Below are 15,006 nucleotides of genomic sequence, written 5' to 3'. Positions count from 1 at the left end.
GGCGGAGCCAGGGGCCAGGGGCGCCTCGCGCTCAGGGGCCAGGGCAGCCGCTTCCCTTCTCCCACGCACTCTCCCTCCGAAGGCCCCCACCCAGCTCGGGGAAGCAAAAAGCACGAAGCCCTCCACAGAGTGGCCTCACCAACGGCATTCCCGAGCTCACTGCGGGCAACCCTGCCACTCCGTCAACATGTAAATCACGGTCAGTCGGGAGGCCCCTGGGAGAGAAGGGCTGACTCCAGGCCGTAAGCTTCCCGGGGAGAGGGCACGCTCACCCACTCCGGCGGGGCTCACGGAGGAGGCGCTACAGCGGGTCCTGCGGTTGGCGGGACGCCATCCCGCACAGTGGCGGCAGCCTGCGCTTCCGCCCCGTCGGGGGCCCTGCCCTCTGGCAGCCCCCTTCCCTGCCCAGGCTCCTCCACCCGGCGACCTTCCACTGCCGGGTGCGCAGGACTCACCGACGGCCCCACGCCTCCACCGAGCCCTCTCCAGCGGACAGTTCGCGTAGGGAGGCTGACACGTGACATCAGGTTCTGCGGGCAGTGTCACTGAGGCTGTGTGTGTCTGTCTCATCCTCTCGGCCACTCTAAAGGAACGCACTGTGGGGTGAGCAAGTACTCCTTCCACGCCTGGACAGTGAGTGATGTCAGCCCATCTCCTGACGGGCATCAGGCATAACACGACAGGCCAGGAGGACACGGACACACGCACACACACCCTCAACCCCAGAGTGCCACCCACCCCATGCCATCCTGTCACCTCCAAGTCTGGGCATCCAAATGCCCTTACAATGGGCGACTCTTTTCATCAACAATAAACCATCTGACACCTGTGAGGCTTTCAAGCTCAGTGCCCTTTTGCGCACACAAGCTCTTTATGTAGCTGAGACTGAGCTGTCAACAAACTTAAAAAAAAAAATCAGTCCTTAAAACGTCCAGAAGGCCACAAGAAGCCACTGTTGGACAGTGACGGTCGCTGGCACAACCTGCACCCAGCGGCTCTGAGCCCAGGGAGGGGCCTCCCGGCTGCAGGGACCGTGTCCCATCCGTGAGGACGTGTGTGAACGGAACAAGTCAAATGTCTGGGATTTTCACTTACATTTATTTCACAAGTTTCGCAAGTGCTAAGCCATACTGAGAAGTAATCGTTTCAATGTACTCTTTAACCATAAACATTAAACAAGTCTGCTCAAAACACCCAAGGCCTACAAACATGTCCCTATGGAAAATACGGCAAGAAAAAAAAATAACAGAAGCAAAATAAGTAACCTTTTGAAGGTCAGGCAGAAAGGTGTTCAGTGATCCAAATTCAGACAAAAAAAAACAGTTCTTTCAGCAGATGAACAAATAGTTTCCTCTGCAAGTGACCCATTCTGGGATATTTGCACTGCCAGACACAACTCGTCAAGACAACCACCTAGGAAACGAAACCTAGTGGAAAAAACCCAAGCTGGCCACCAGAAGCCCGGGTCTGATCCCCAGACGGAACTCTGGCCGTGCAGCCCTACCCGAGCGGTGGCCAGGTCTGGTGCCTCTTTCTTCATCACAAAAAGGAGTATCCCTCACCACCCGCACCTCTCAGAAATGTCTTAAAGACGAGAGAGAGAGAGAGAGAGAGAGAGAGAGAGAGGTATTAGAACGTATCCCCTATGAGCACATTATTCATCGCTATTATTAGCTCAAAGACGACGGGCAGACAGGACTTCAGAGTGTGTGAGGGCGGGGGAGCAGGAGCTCAGAGACGAGATGGTCCAGTTCTTACTCTGGGCCCGGGCCTCGGAAGCTGCCCGCCTGTCTGCTTTCCGGGAGGAAGTCCACAGTTGTTATCAGATCCTCAGAAGGTTAAGAACCTGCAAGCCCCTTATTTCACAAATATGAAAACTGAGCCCGAAGAGAATGTGATTTCCTCAGGCCTCAGGGTTGGTCAGGGAACGGCCGGACAGAGCCCAGGGCCGCCGGTGGCCATCACGCCCCTCCCACGCTCCCCCCCCGCCCCGCCCCCAGTGTCGGGGAGGAGAGTCCCGCAGACCTCCGACAGCCGGGGTGCGCTGCGCAGGCCACTGCACACGTGGCTTCTTCTTGACAGCCAAGTTGCTCTGTTTTTAAAAGTTACGCTGGACGTATTAAAAGAATATACTGCTCTGCCTTCCATGAAAAATTCATAATCTTATAATAAAAAATTTAGAGAACACAGCCATTTCTAGATTAACAAAACAGTTGCAATAGTTGGATTTATATCTTTCCACTTGCTTGCTTTCTAAGCATTTTGACACGGCTAAGATTTATTATTTACAGCCCCGGCTGGTGTGACTCAGTGGACTGAGTGTCGGCCTGTGAGCAGAAAGGTCGAGGGTTTGATTCCCAGGTTCAGTTCCCAGTTAGGGCCCACAGCCCAGGCCCGAGGTCAGGGGCAAGCAAGAGGCAACCGCTCAATATTTCTCTCGAGCACTGCTATTTCTCTCCCTTTCATTATCCCTCCTTTCCCCTCTCTCTAAAAATAAATAAATAAAATCTTAAAAAAAGAAATGCAATAAAATTTATATCTTTAGATAAATATATAAATAATAAATCTTTATTTTAAGATTTTATTTATTTACTTTTTGAGAGAGGCAAGGGAGAGAGAATAAAAGGGAGAGAGACACAGATGTGCAAAACATACAGCAGTCTGGTGCCGCCCCCACACCCCCCACCGGGGACCTGGCCCACATCCTGGGCATGTGCCCTGACCAGGGATCAAACCAGCAACCCTTTTGGTTCGCAGGCTGGCACTCAATCCACTGAGCCACACCAGCCAGGGCTATTTTATTTTTCAATTACAGTTGACGTTCAATATTATTTTATTCAGGTTATAGCAAATTTCTATCCTAATTTTCCTTCTTAAGGCTTCTAGCTGAGGTTTTTGATAGTTGAGTTTACATTTATACATTTCTATATTTTCATCTGTCTAGCTCAGTAACTGGAGACAGGAAATATGATTTTTTAATGTTGAAATTTTTTTTAAATTAAGTTTATATGTCAAGTATATGTCAATGTTTAAAAATAATGATTTTCATCTAGGAGACAAAAAAAAGACGAAATGGTGCTGTTTTATTAAGCAAACAGATACATGTGCAATCATGGAAATAAATACAAGTCATTACATAATTAAAGAAAAGAGATTTTTGTTGTTGTTCTTTGTGTTTTTAATCAAAATACCAAAACTTGTGCTCTGAGATGGCAGTTGTCCCTCAGACAGTCAGTCACCTTTGGAACCACACGGACAAGAATGTCGCACCGCACGGAATGCTTCGAGACTCCTTTGCAGACTGTCTCCGAGCAGCAGCCAGAGCCCAGGTACCCGAATGCTAAGGGACCCCTCAGTGCGGACACCAAACACTAAAGGGATCCCCACACAGCCCTCCCAGGGACCACCCCCGGGGGCAGTCAGGATGATGCTTTCACGCATGTGACGGGTCACTGCCAGGGCCAGGAAAAAAAGGCAGCTAGCTGCCTGTGGAGTGCAAACTGACGTCACAGCTGAGGCATCACTGCTCCAGGTATGCGGCTGCCGCTCCCAACAATCTCACTGGAAAAAAACTGAGCCAGCGCTATCGCTCACGTGACGGTGATCATTAACCTCGTAATCTACAGGGTGGCCTCCCGTAGGGGAGCCACTGCTACAATCCGATGGCAGATAAGGCAGGCCCAAGTCGGCCGGGGGGTTCAGGTGAAAGTGGCCAGAGCGCGCTCGGTAGAGGCTGGCAGGACCTCTACACACAAGGAACCGTGATCACTGTTATTATTAAGGCATCTCTGCAATCTTTCGATATTCCGAAACATCCTGCAGCAACAGAGGGTCCCCCCAGAAGCAGGAAGCCTGGACCGCATGCTCCTAACTCAGTCTGTATGGACTTGGAAGTGAACTGAGAAGAAACAAAAAGCTTAAGGACAAAGGGACCTCAGCTCCCACCCAGAAATTGGCCTGGCCACGGGAGATATGGACTTGGTCGGCGTCCAGGACTGGGGAAAGTCAACTTTATTTCCCGGAGGCAGAACATGTTCAACACCCACACATTGGTTTATATATATATATACACATATATGCATGCTTTTAGGTTATTTCGATATTACGACCTCTTATACATTTGAGACTGAAAGTAATAAAGTTCCACTTCCCGAACAGCATGAGCTAAGAACGCCATTTCCATTCAAATGAGTTTGTATTCTTCTCCCAAAAAAGTGAACCGACTGCAGATCTAATCACTGATCTGCTCGTCTGTGTTATGTTACTTTCCCAAGTAATAAATATCATCGGCCTAATGGCCACTTTCTTGAAAGCTTCAAGACAATTGGCACAAGAAAAACACACCATAGGAAAGTTTCTGATGCCCCGGCCTCATATCTCAACGAGAACGACCTCACCAAGGAGACTGCCAAACTCGAATGTTAAATTTAAAGGCATAGAGATGAGTTTCCCCCATGAACCAAGAGAAACCCGAGTTGCACTGCCTGCCCCCACCCGCTCCAGTGCCTCTATATAAGGAGGCTGCAGGCAGGCTTGCGATCAAGGGGAGTAAGAACATTTGGGGCGAGAACGGGAGGGCTGGCACTCAACGGCTGCCCCCACCTTGCCTGGGCTCCAACCCCTCAGTCCTAGGAGGGTCGGCACACAGCTTCAGCATATGGGGACAACCGCAGGGGAGGAACCTACGAGAACAAGGACGGGAGGAAGGTGCGAGCTTGCCTTCTGCAGCGTTCAATTCTCGGAGCTGGCTTCTCTCTTTTCATCAGGGTAGACAGGGAGTGTTTGGCAAACAGTGTAATGAGTAGCCTTGGAGATGGTAAGCAGCCTACCCTCCTTAACCACAAAAACACGCCACAGTTGGGGTGCCCAAAAGAAGACAAGATCCAGAAAGGGAACACACCGCCCCACCTGAAGGCTCCCTTCCCTCCTGCACTCGGCCAGCAGCAGCAGCCTCAAGGGCTGCAGCTGGGTGGGTCCCAGGGCCACAGCCCAGTCTGCTTCCCTGACCAGCTGTGTCTGAAAAAAATATCTGAGTGTCCGTCCTTGCGCCGTCTCTGGGCCACACGGGAAGAAGAGCTGTCTTGGGTCACACATTAAATACACAAACACTAGAGAACACTGCTGGGGGCGGGGGGAAGATTTAAGTAAATTCACGAGTTTGCCTTGGGCTGAATTCATAGCCATCCTGGGCCGCACGCTGCCCGCGGCCCCGGGTTGGACACCCCGCGGGGGAAGGAGGGGGGGGCAAAAACCCCAGCAACCACCGAAATCGAGCAGCAGAAATCGCACACTCTCCCATCCCGGACCCCTCTGGATGCCAGGCAGGCTCGAAACCCCAGAGCCGGAGGGAGGACGCTCACGTTTCCGTGAGTCAGTGACAGTCCGGGAAAACTCAGAGGGGCGAGCGGGCAAACCGCCCCAGGCTCTCCTGCCGGTCCCCGCAGCCCTAGGACCGGCTCACGGGGAAGGGCTCTGCGCCAGGACAGGGGCAGGGGGGCTGGGAAGGAAGGAAGCGGAGGGCGGTCATCAAAGCGCCCCGAACGAGCGCATCCGCCTGCGCGTCCGGCCCGCTCCCTCCGCCCCCTCCCTCCCGGCCACCCTTGGACCCGGCCGAGCCCTCGGACAGGCGTTTCCCAGCCACACCTCTCCGCCGGCGCGTCTCCCCGGCCGGCCGCCCGCGCCTCCACCAGGGCACCTCCGCGCCGCCGGGCTGCCCTCCCGGCCGCGGCCCCCGCTCCTCCCCGAGTCGTCCCCGGGGTCGCCCGCGCCCCCTCCGGCCGCGTCCCTCTGACCCCCGCGGGCGCTGCTCCGGCACTTCTCCTTCCAGCGAGCCCCCGCCCCGCGCCCCGCCGGCTCCCACTTTCCCTCAAGCCTACCCCCACGACCCTCCGGACCCCCCGCCCAGGCGTCCTCTCCGGCGCCCCCCGCGGCGCCCGCGGCGCCCCGAACACACCCCCTCCCACGGCGACAGGAAGTTCGCGCGCTGGCAGAGCGGCCGCAGAGGCTGCCCGCGGCGCGGGGCGCGGCGGCCTGACAGCGCGAGGGCCGCGCCGCCGACCAGGGTCCCCGCGTCCGCCCGAGCCTCCCCAACCGCCCGCACGCGCCCCTCACCTCGGCCGCCGCTCGTCTCCGGACCCGCCGCGCACCCCGCTCCGGCAGCGACCGCGTCTCCGGCTCCTGCTCCGGCTCCGGCCCTGGCTCCGGCAGCGCTAACCGGCCCTGCCCTGCTCCGCCGCAGCCGCTTCTGCCGCCAGCGCCGAGCGCCCCGCCTCCTCCGCGCCCGCTGGGCTCGTCCCATTGGCTGTTGGGAGCAGGGCCCCACCCCACACCCCTTTCTGGGCATCTTATTGGATCAAAGGAGAGAAGCGGCTCACGGTCCCCAGCACAAAAGAGGCTTGTCTGGATACCATTGGCGGCTTCCCCTGTCAATCAAAAGGTCTGTGCTTACTTAAGCGGCTGAGCGGGTTGCTAGGGTCACTCTCCCAGAACGACTTTGAGGTTGTGGTTCTCTGAGTTCGCTCAGCCGGTGAAACTACGGAGCTAGAGGTTTACGGTTCTGCGGGCATCCAGGGGTGGGGAGCGCGGCACGGCAACACCGTATCTGAGTAGGACTTTAGGGAAGGCTTTCTGCAAGTTTGTGCATACAAAGCCCAAGGGAGGGTTTGGGACACTGGCACCAGGTAACCTTTGGGGGAGTGGCCGGAATAAAGAGAGTACACGGCAGGGCCAGGATAAAAATGCTAAAAACACCAGAAGAAAAAGCCAGAAACAAAATCCACGATGGTGGGAACTCGAAAACTGCTATTCCTGTGCCTGTGGGTGGAGACTGGAAGAGAAGCCACAAGAAAGAGTGGTGGTTCCCTTTCTAAACTATTCTGTTGCATTGTGCTTATGATAATAATAGAGAAAGAAAGGGGGGGGAGGCACCACCACGCTGTGCCAGGACAAGTCAATGCCAAGAAGTCCCTGGCATTCTCCAGGACTCAGCCCACTGGGACCACTCTGCTGCCCAGAACACCTCTGGAGCATGCGTGCCAAACCCAGGCATCAGCCAGGGTCTCCCAGGCCCCTAAGATCTGGGTAAGGTCCATGCCCACCCCTGTCCCACGCCTTGTGAAGATCCAGAGTCCTCCCGGTGGTATCTGAACAAGTGTCTGTCACCTCTGCCTCAAGCCTGCTGCTCTTTCCCACGGTCCTCAGCATCGCCGCCTTCTCCCTGTACACGCACCTCCCATAATCCCCCTTCATCCCGAGAACTGCAAGGCTAGCAGGGACCGCTGCGGCCCGGGTACAGCTACGAGGCATGGAGCCTGGCACTGCCTAGCAACACAAAACACCCCCCAGGCCCTTCTGGCCTCATGGCCCAAGAGGTCACTACCTGTCACATGACCCTCTTTCCTCTGCCCTCACTTTCGGGACAACACCAGAGCTCCTCTCACTCGCTTGCATGCAGCAGTTTGACGCTGTCGCTGAACTCTCTGGGTCTCACCTTCTGTCCCAGCAGCTCATCAGGGTATTTTTCCAAAGAGAGCTCCCCTGTGCCAGCGATGAACCAGCTTTGATCCCCAGGAATGTTACACAACATTACATCTAGCCTCCTTCAATCATACTCAAAGGAGCCCGGAGCCCAGTCCTGCCTCCTCCCCTTCCCCACGGAGGGGCCTTGCACACGTCTCTGCGGCTCTCTGCACCTCTGGGTCCCTATCTGTGACACAGGGCGTGGCGAGGAGTCCACGGGGCAAAGCAGGTGGAAGCGTGCAGGGCAGCTCTGGACGCGCAGGTGAGTGCTCCGCATCTGAGCGGCTAACATGTGGTCACACTTTGTCAACTGCCACTTGGCTCCCTCCCTCCCACAAAATGTGTCCGTTGCCTGGGTCCGGAACCGAGGCTGACTGGGTTAGTCTCATAGTAGCCGTTTCCCACTGAGCAGCCAGGATAAACAGACAACTCAGATAAACTCCTGAGCTCAGGAGTTAAACCATACTTTCACAGAGAACAAAACACTCTCAAAAAATAATAATAATAAAAACATCCAAATATAGTTGTATCGCCGGTAAAATATTCTCGTACATTGGCATACATGCTTCTTTCAAGGAAAAATGTTAAAGTTTGCTACAGACATTCACTCAATCCTTAATTGCAAAGTGTAAGGCGGTGGCGGGGGGGCTGGGCATGGCTGGGGGATTCAGGAAGGGGTGAACCTGGGTCCTGCCCGGGCTCCTGGGAAGGCTCTGCAGGATCTGGCATCCAGAAAAGCCGTAGGAGAGACCTCCCACTGAGGCGTGGCCGTGGTCCCGTGGGAGGAGAAACCCTCCAGCAGGAGGGCGACAGTATTGAAGGCAGTGACGTCTGACCAAGCCCAGGTGGATGGCAGTCAGGAGCACAAAGGCCCAGAGGTGAGAAATCCTGCTCCCCAGGGAGAGAGGAAGGTTCCGCTGGGCCAGAGCATTGCAGACACGAGCGGTGAGGGCGCGTGCCGTGGGGAAGGCGGCTGAGCGGCCAGCAGGTATGTGGTGCTAGCAAGTTGCTCCGCCACTCAAGTCTCAGTTCAGCTGTAAAATGGGCGTAATCACAGAATCTGGTACTTACGGCAAGTACAAGGAGTCTTGAGATCACACCATGGCACTCTTAGGAGGCAGCAGGCGCAGTCCGTGGTGGCTGAGTGTGTGTGAGGGCTCGTGCACATTTTGTAAAAGGGCTCTTTTTAAAAATGGGTCATTAGCCCTGGCTGGTGTGGCTCAGTGGATTGAGAGCTGGCCTGTGAACCTAAGGGTCACTGGTTCAATTCCCAGTCGGGGCACATGCCTGGGTTGCAGGCCAGGTCCCTGGTGAGGGGCGCATGAGAGACAACTACACATTGATGTTTCTCTCCTTCTCTTTCTCCCTCCCTTGCCCTCTCTCTAAACATTATTTTATAGTAAGTAAAACCTTTACAAATAAATAAATAAAACAGAAATGGGTGATTAGCCCTGGCTGGTGTGGCTAGTTGGTTGGGCGCTGTCCTGCAAACTGAAATGTCGCCAGTTCGTCTCTCGGTCAGGACATGCTCCTGGGCAGTGGGTTTGGTCCCTGGTCAGGGCGCACCCAGAAGGCAACTGATTGATGTTTCTCTCTCACATTGATGTGTTTTTCTCTCTCTTGCTCCCTCCCTTCCCCTCTCTCTAAATAAAAAATAAAGTTTAAAAGTAAATGTTAAAAATTGTGACTAAAAGAAGACCCAAGAATATGTCCTGTGCATGGCTAATATTTGCTGTGCATTCGAAGACACCGAAGCGTTAACCACTGAGGCCAGGGACACACAGTTGTAGATACACCTTGGAATGAGGCTCCCCGCTGCCAAGTTGCGTCAAGATCTGAATTCCTTGCAAATGTGTCATTGATTAGGAGGCAATTACCCCGGCCTCCCTTGCTCCGTTCTGTTCCGGCCTGCGCACGTCTGCTCACATAAAATTGTACCGGCAAGGACACGGCTCCACTCACACGCCACACCGTGCCTCGTCCCACTCAGTGCCCCTGGCAGAGCCACGTCACCCCGGAGCCTGCTCCCGCCCGAAGTCGGCGGGGTGTGTTCACGTTGTGTGGACATTTCCCCAAGTGGGCATTTCCAGGTCACCCTGCATCGGGATTGCCCCGTTTTCCACGAGTTTCTCAGTTGGTTCTTACGCATCATGCATTTTGAAAGCACTGTTCCCAACAGATAGATACTTCTAACTTTTACTAAGTGGAACAGCTCCTTCTGAGGGGGTTAGGGTTACAGTGTTGCCATTGGTGTCCAAGTGGAACAAGTGTCAATGACAAAACTGATACATTAAAGTGAGTGCTTAAAACTTTGAATGAAGACCAACAACTGCGCAGGCTTTATGCCATACATTGTCAAGTATTTTCTGCCCTGAGGTGAAGACGGAAACTTCCTCCAGAACTCCTTCCTTGGTCCCTGAAACCCCAGAGGATGAGGAGGTCCCGGAAGCCAGGAGAGATTGCATTCTGAGTGCAGTCTCACCTTACACTTTGTCAGCTCCTGGATCAGATACATCGAAGGTCACCCTGTGATTGTAGAACAAGATATTTGTTATCACGCGCAACTATTTCTGGGAATCCAGATTTCCTTGCTACATTAGACACAGAAGGCTAACTTTCGTTTTAAGAAACTACAACAGTCTCAAAATGTACAGTCATCAAAACAGTGACTTTGCTCTTATTGGCTCAGTTTATAACAAAGGAATGTTAATAAGCTTGAACTTAGAAGTTGCATGCCAATATTTACATTATAAAATAAACATACACCAATAAAACGCTGCTATTGATTACATGTAAGGTGTCATGACAAGTGGGAAGCCATCAAGGGCTGCTCTTGGCCCCCAGTCCAGCTGTTTCCCAAGGTCCTAGGGACAAAGAGGGACCTTGTCCTTCTGCGTATCTGCGCCTGACTTGTTGAATCACCATCTGCGTGACATTGGACGGAGACTCTGGCTTGGGGGACATGCATGCCTCCCCGGGGGGTCGGGAGGGTGAGGTGGCCATGGGCTCTCTCCTCAGCAGGGTCAGGACTCCATGTAGCTCAATGTCACCCTCACAGCAGTAGCCCAAGAAGCAGCGGTGAAGGTCAGACTTCCACAGACACCCCCACTCTCTGGTTAAATGTTTAACTCCGTCCTGGTCACTTCCTGGTGTCCGAAAGAAGGGGAAAAGGAGAGGCTGAGCAACACAGACCCAGCCTTATCTTTTGTTAAAAAAAGGCTTTTGTTTCCAGCAATTAGGAAAGATTAGCCTCACTGGTTCTGTGTACTTTTTTTTTTTTTGCTTTGTTTTGGTTTTATTTTAATGGACTTTCTCTTTTAGAGCAGTTTTAGGTTTATAGCTTTGGGCAAGTCCCCTCACTTCATGGCCTTAGTGTCCTTGTCCTTGTCTAGACTGGGAAATGATGGCTCGCCACTACTTGGGGGCCAGGGGGGTGCAGGGAAGGAAATTAGCGTGGTGATGGATGAAATCATTTGCACGGCGCCTGGCACACAGGAGGTGCTCACTCCATCGTTGCCGGTATGGCCTTGGCCATCATGCAGCGCTCACCTGAGCCACCTCTTGGGCTGGGAAAGGGACAGTGAGCAGGGGACATGCCTGGCAGGCCCCGGCGGCGGACAGGCTAGCTGCCACTCCTTCTGTGCTCCCTGCCCCAAGAGCAGCAGAGCTCAGGGTGCTACGCCCGAGACGATGAGTTTCAGGGGAGGCGGACTTCCAGCTCAGCCCTGCACCCGGCTGACTGGCGCCATCACCCACGGAGGAACGTGGGCACCGTCTCTCTGCCTCGAGGGCCGCCCCACTCGGCCGCCTGCATTCCCACTCCCACGGCCCTCGGCTCCTCCCAGGCCCCATCCCTGCCCTGCCTCGGCGCCCCGTCCCCCCTGCCCTCTGCAGGAGCCTCCGGCCGGGTCAGAGGTCATTCAGACCCACCCTCCGACCCGAACAGCCCCACGTCAAGTCCAAGCAACTCCCCTGCCCAGTGGACTGCCCTCAGCCTCCCACTTTCTCTTCTCTCTAGGGCTGGTCAGCAGATAATAGATCCAAGCCAGAGGCTGCCAGGGTGAGTTACGGATGGGATTTTATTTTATTTTATTTTATTTTACTTATTTTTAGAGAGGGGAAGGGAGGGAGGAAGAGAGGGAGAGAAACATTGACACATTCTGTAAGAGATTCATTGATCAGTTGCCTCTCGCACACCCCCACTGGGGACTCAGCCAGCAGCCCAGGCGTGTGTCCTGCCTGGGAATCGAACCAGCGACCTTGCAGTTCACAGGACAGCACTCAATCCACTGGCAATGCAACCAGGGTGGGTTACAAATGGTTCTGAATACTCTGAACTGAAACTTTTCTGCTTCAGGTGCGTGAATGATGGGGAGGTCAGAATGGGGGGTCGGCAGGTTAACAGGCGTGGGCGCGACGATTTGCCGCTGACACGCAGGGCTGGGCAGGCGGTGGGGGAGACCGGCAAAGGGGCAGCGTGGAGCATGCAGGACCAGCGCATCGAAACCAGAAGAGCCCAAGGCCTAAGCAGGTTCAAGTTCAAGCAGAGGCCCAGGGGAGTCCGGAGACTTGTCCAGCTTTGCCGGCCGTCAGGGCCAGGGGCCCCTCTCACGCTCCGGCCCCCGGGCCCCTTCTGCAGCCCCCTCCCCCTCCCCCGGATGCTGCAGGCTGCTCCCAGGCGCCCGGTCTGAGATACCCTCGCACAGCTGGTCCCCGTGCCCTCGCCCGCATCCTTGCATCGGTCCCCACCGTCCTTCCCTTTGCTGACGTGCCCTCCCAGACACGCTACTTCGAAACCCTCCTCAGTGACGCCCCCTCTGACGCGGCAGGCACGTGCCGCCAGGTACCTAGGCATGAATGAAAGCTACACATTCCCCCGGCTGGTGCGGCTCAGCGGATGGAGCACCGGCCTGTGAGCCCAAGGGTCTCCGGTTTGATTCCCAGTCAGGGCACACGCCAGGTCCCCAGCGAAGGGCGTGCAAGAGGTAACCGCACATGGGTGTTTCTCTCCCACTCTCTCTCTCCCTCCTTTGTCCTCTCTAAAATAAAGGAATAAAATCCTTAGAAAAAAAGAAAAATACACATTTTCCCGCCTTCAAGCAACTCATTCTGGGTGGGGGTGGGGGGGACCCGAGGGAGCAGAGGAGGCAGGCTGTGAGCAGGCCTCGAAGGCGCCCCAGCAGTGTGCTGGGGGGGTCCCGGAGGGCTCCTGGGAAAGGCAGAGTTTGAGCGGACCCCCAAAGATAAGCCGGACTTGGAAGGTCACACTCGAGGGGCAGGTAATGGGGGAAGGGCTGTAGGCCTGAGGTCGAGCTTGGGCAGTTGCCTGAAGGCCACGGGCAAACAACTCTCCTTAGAGCTTCAGCCCAAGGTCAGGGGCAGCAGCCAGCCAGGGCCGAACCCAGCACGCCAACAAGTTCATGCTCTTGGTAGCCATTCCCGAGGCATCTGGGTCCCGGCTGCTCCCGGGGTGGGGGGGGCCTGGGGGGCTGGAGAGCAGGGCCAGGGCCTCCTCCCACTGTCCCTCCTGGACCCGCCCTTCCTGTTGTGACAACTCCATTCTCTGTGCAACTGGTTCCAGCCTGTGGCTCGGGTTTCAGATTGCAGCACGTGCACCCGTTGAGGCCGCCGGGAGTATCATGTGGGCACAGGAGGGCCCGTCCGCCCGTCTGCCCGCCCGCCCGCCGGGCCTGGGTTAATTACAGGCCACAGCAGTCTTGCTGTGTGCCCAGACCGCGGGCACCCAGAGCCCGGCCCTCTGTGGGACCAGGCCTGGGAGCCAGCCTCCTCCCGCTAGGGCCGCCTTCACCGAGCCCCTGCTGGGACGGACCACCACGGGCTGGGCTCCCCGGGCTGCCCTGGCCCCGGCTTCTCCCGGCCCCCAGGAGCCATCAGGGCTGCCGCCCCAGTGACTTCCCTCTGTGGTGACAGGCCTGCGATGCTGCCTTATACTCCAGCTTCCTCACAATAACCCCGCTTTGCACTTGAGGAAACAGAGGCTTGGAGAGATAAAGTGACTTATCCAAGGTCACGCTGCTCTTGTCTGGCTCCAAAGCCGTGCTCTTTGCATGACCTCATACCGCTCTGAGTCTCCCGGTGGGGAGGGCACGGGGACAGCAGAGGTCACGTCCCTGGCCAGCATGCCCAGGCCCCAGTCTCCCTGAGCCGGGCCTTGGGGCCTGCCTGGACACCGGAGGCCCCCAGAGGCACCTGCTCTTCGATGCTCTCCCCTCCTTGCATTGGCTCCTGCCGCGCTCCGGAACCCGCTAACGTGCGCCCACCCCCAACCCCCCGACACATGCTGCTGCTGCTCCTCCTTGGCCACCTTCTCGGTGACTCTTCGAGGAAGACCTCGCAGGCCGCCCGCTCCCCCTTTGGAGACGCAGGCCGGACCCAGGCCTCCTCGCGCCCCAGCGGCCACCCAGCCCGCAGCTCGGGAACGATTCATGTTTGCCGACCGCGTCCCCGGTGTGTGAGTTCCTCGGCCAGGCCGGCCCGACCCAGCACCCAGCGCGAGAGGAGACTCGGCACCCGCCTCCTCGGCTCTTCCCGGGGCTCGGGCCCGTGGGGAAGGGAGACAGGGTGACAGAGAGGACAGAGGCACAGCGTCCAAAGGTGGGGAACCTCCTCAGTGCTGAAGAGAAAAAAGAGGTAACTTTGTTTAGGGCAGTTTTAGGTGTATAGAAAAATTGACCTGCAAACACACAGAGTCCCCACTTACCCACATTCCTCCTCCCCGCCACAGTGGCCGCTGTCATTCACGTGTTAGCGAGGTGCCCTTGTCATAGCCGCTGGGCCCCCGCGAGGGCGCGACCGCTGACCGAAGCCTACTGTGCGCGTCAGGCTGCGTCCTTTCTGCCGTGCGTTCTGTGGGGTTTGACCAACGCGTGATGGTGACACGCGTCCGCCTCAGCCCGTCACACAGGATGGTTTCACTGCCCTAAAAACCCTCTGGGCTCCACCTGCCCACTCCCGCCCCGCCCTCAGCCCTTGGCGAGCCCTGGCCTTCCCCTGGTCTCCATGCCCCTGCCTTTCCCAGAGTGCCACATTGTTGCAACCACGCGGAACGCGGCCCTCTCGAGTTGGCGTCTTTCACTTAGTAACGTGCATTTCGGCCTAGATGCGCCACAAGGTGTTTATCCATTTAGACATCAAAGAGCATCTTGGTGGCTTCCAAGTCTGGGCAATTATGAATAACGCTGCTGTAAACGTTCGTGTGCGGGGTGTGCATGTGCGCGTGTGTGTGTGTGCATGTGTGTGTGTGTGTGGACGTAGGTTCTCGGCCTGCTTGGGTGAATGAACACCAAGGAGCGACTGCACCCTTTCCAATGAGCAGTCGTCTGTTCCGACAGCCTCTCGAGTCGGAACTGTGAGCACGGAAACAGCCCCTGTGAGAAATTCCGGCAAGTCTGCGAGGAGCTCGGAGGAGCCGGTTTGAGGCCGGCAGGCCCCGTTCAAGCCGTGGAGGGGGAGGACGACCTAGTGGGA

General features: G+C 56.2%; 1 protein-coding gene across 1 annotated transcript in view; it reads right to left on the bottom strand.

Moving 5' to 3' along the window:
* PACSIN2 (protein kinase C and casein kinase substrate in neurons 2) overlaps positions 1–6,261 on the bottom strand; it is a 92,191-nt gene extending 85,930 nt beyond the window's left edge. The window contains exon 1 of the mRNA XM_045834876.1: positions 6,112–6,261. The gene's annotated coding sequence lies outside the window, so the exon portion shown is untranslated. The remainder of the gene's footprint in view (positions 1–6,111) is intronic.
* Between the last annotated feature and the right edge of the window lie 8,745 nt (positions 6,262–15,006).

The sequence above is a fragment of the Phyllostomus hastatus genome, unplaced genomic scaffold, assembly GCF_019186645.2.
Source record: "Phyllostomus hastatus isolate PE091 unplaced genomic scaffold, TTU_PhHast_1.1 phas_contig_198, whole genome shotgun sequence".
Taxonomy (NCBI): Eukaryota; Metazoa; Chordata; class Mammalia; order Chiroptera; family Phyllostomidae; genus Phyllostomus; species Phyllostomus hastatus.
This window is presented reverse-complemented; position numbering and strand designations above follow the sequence as displayed.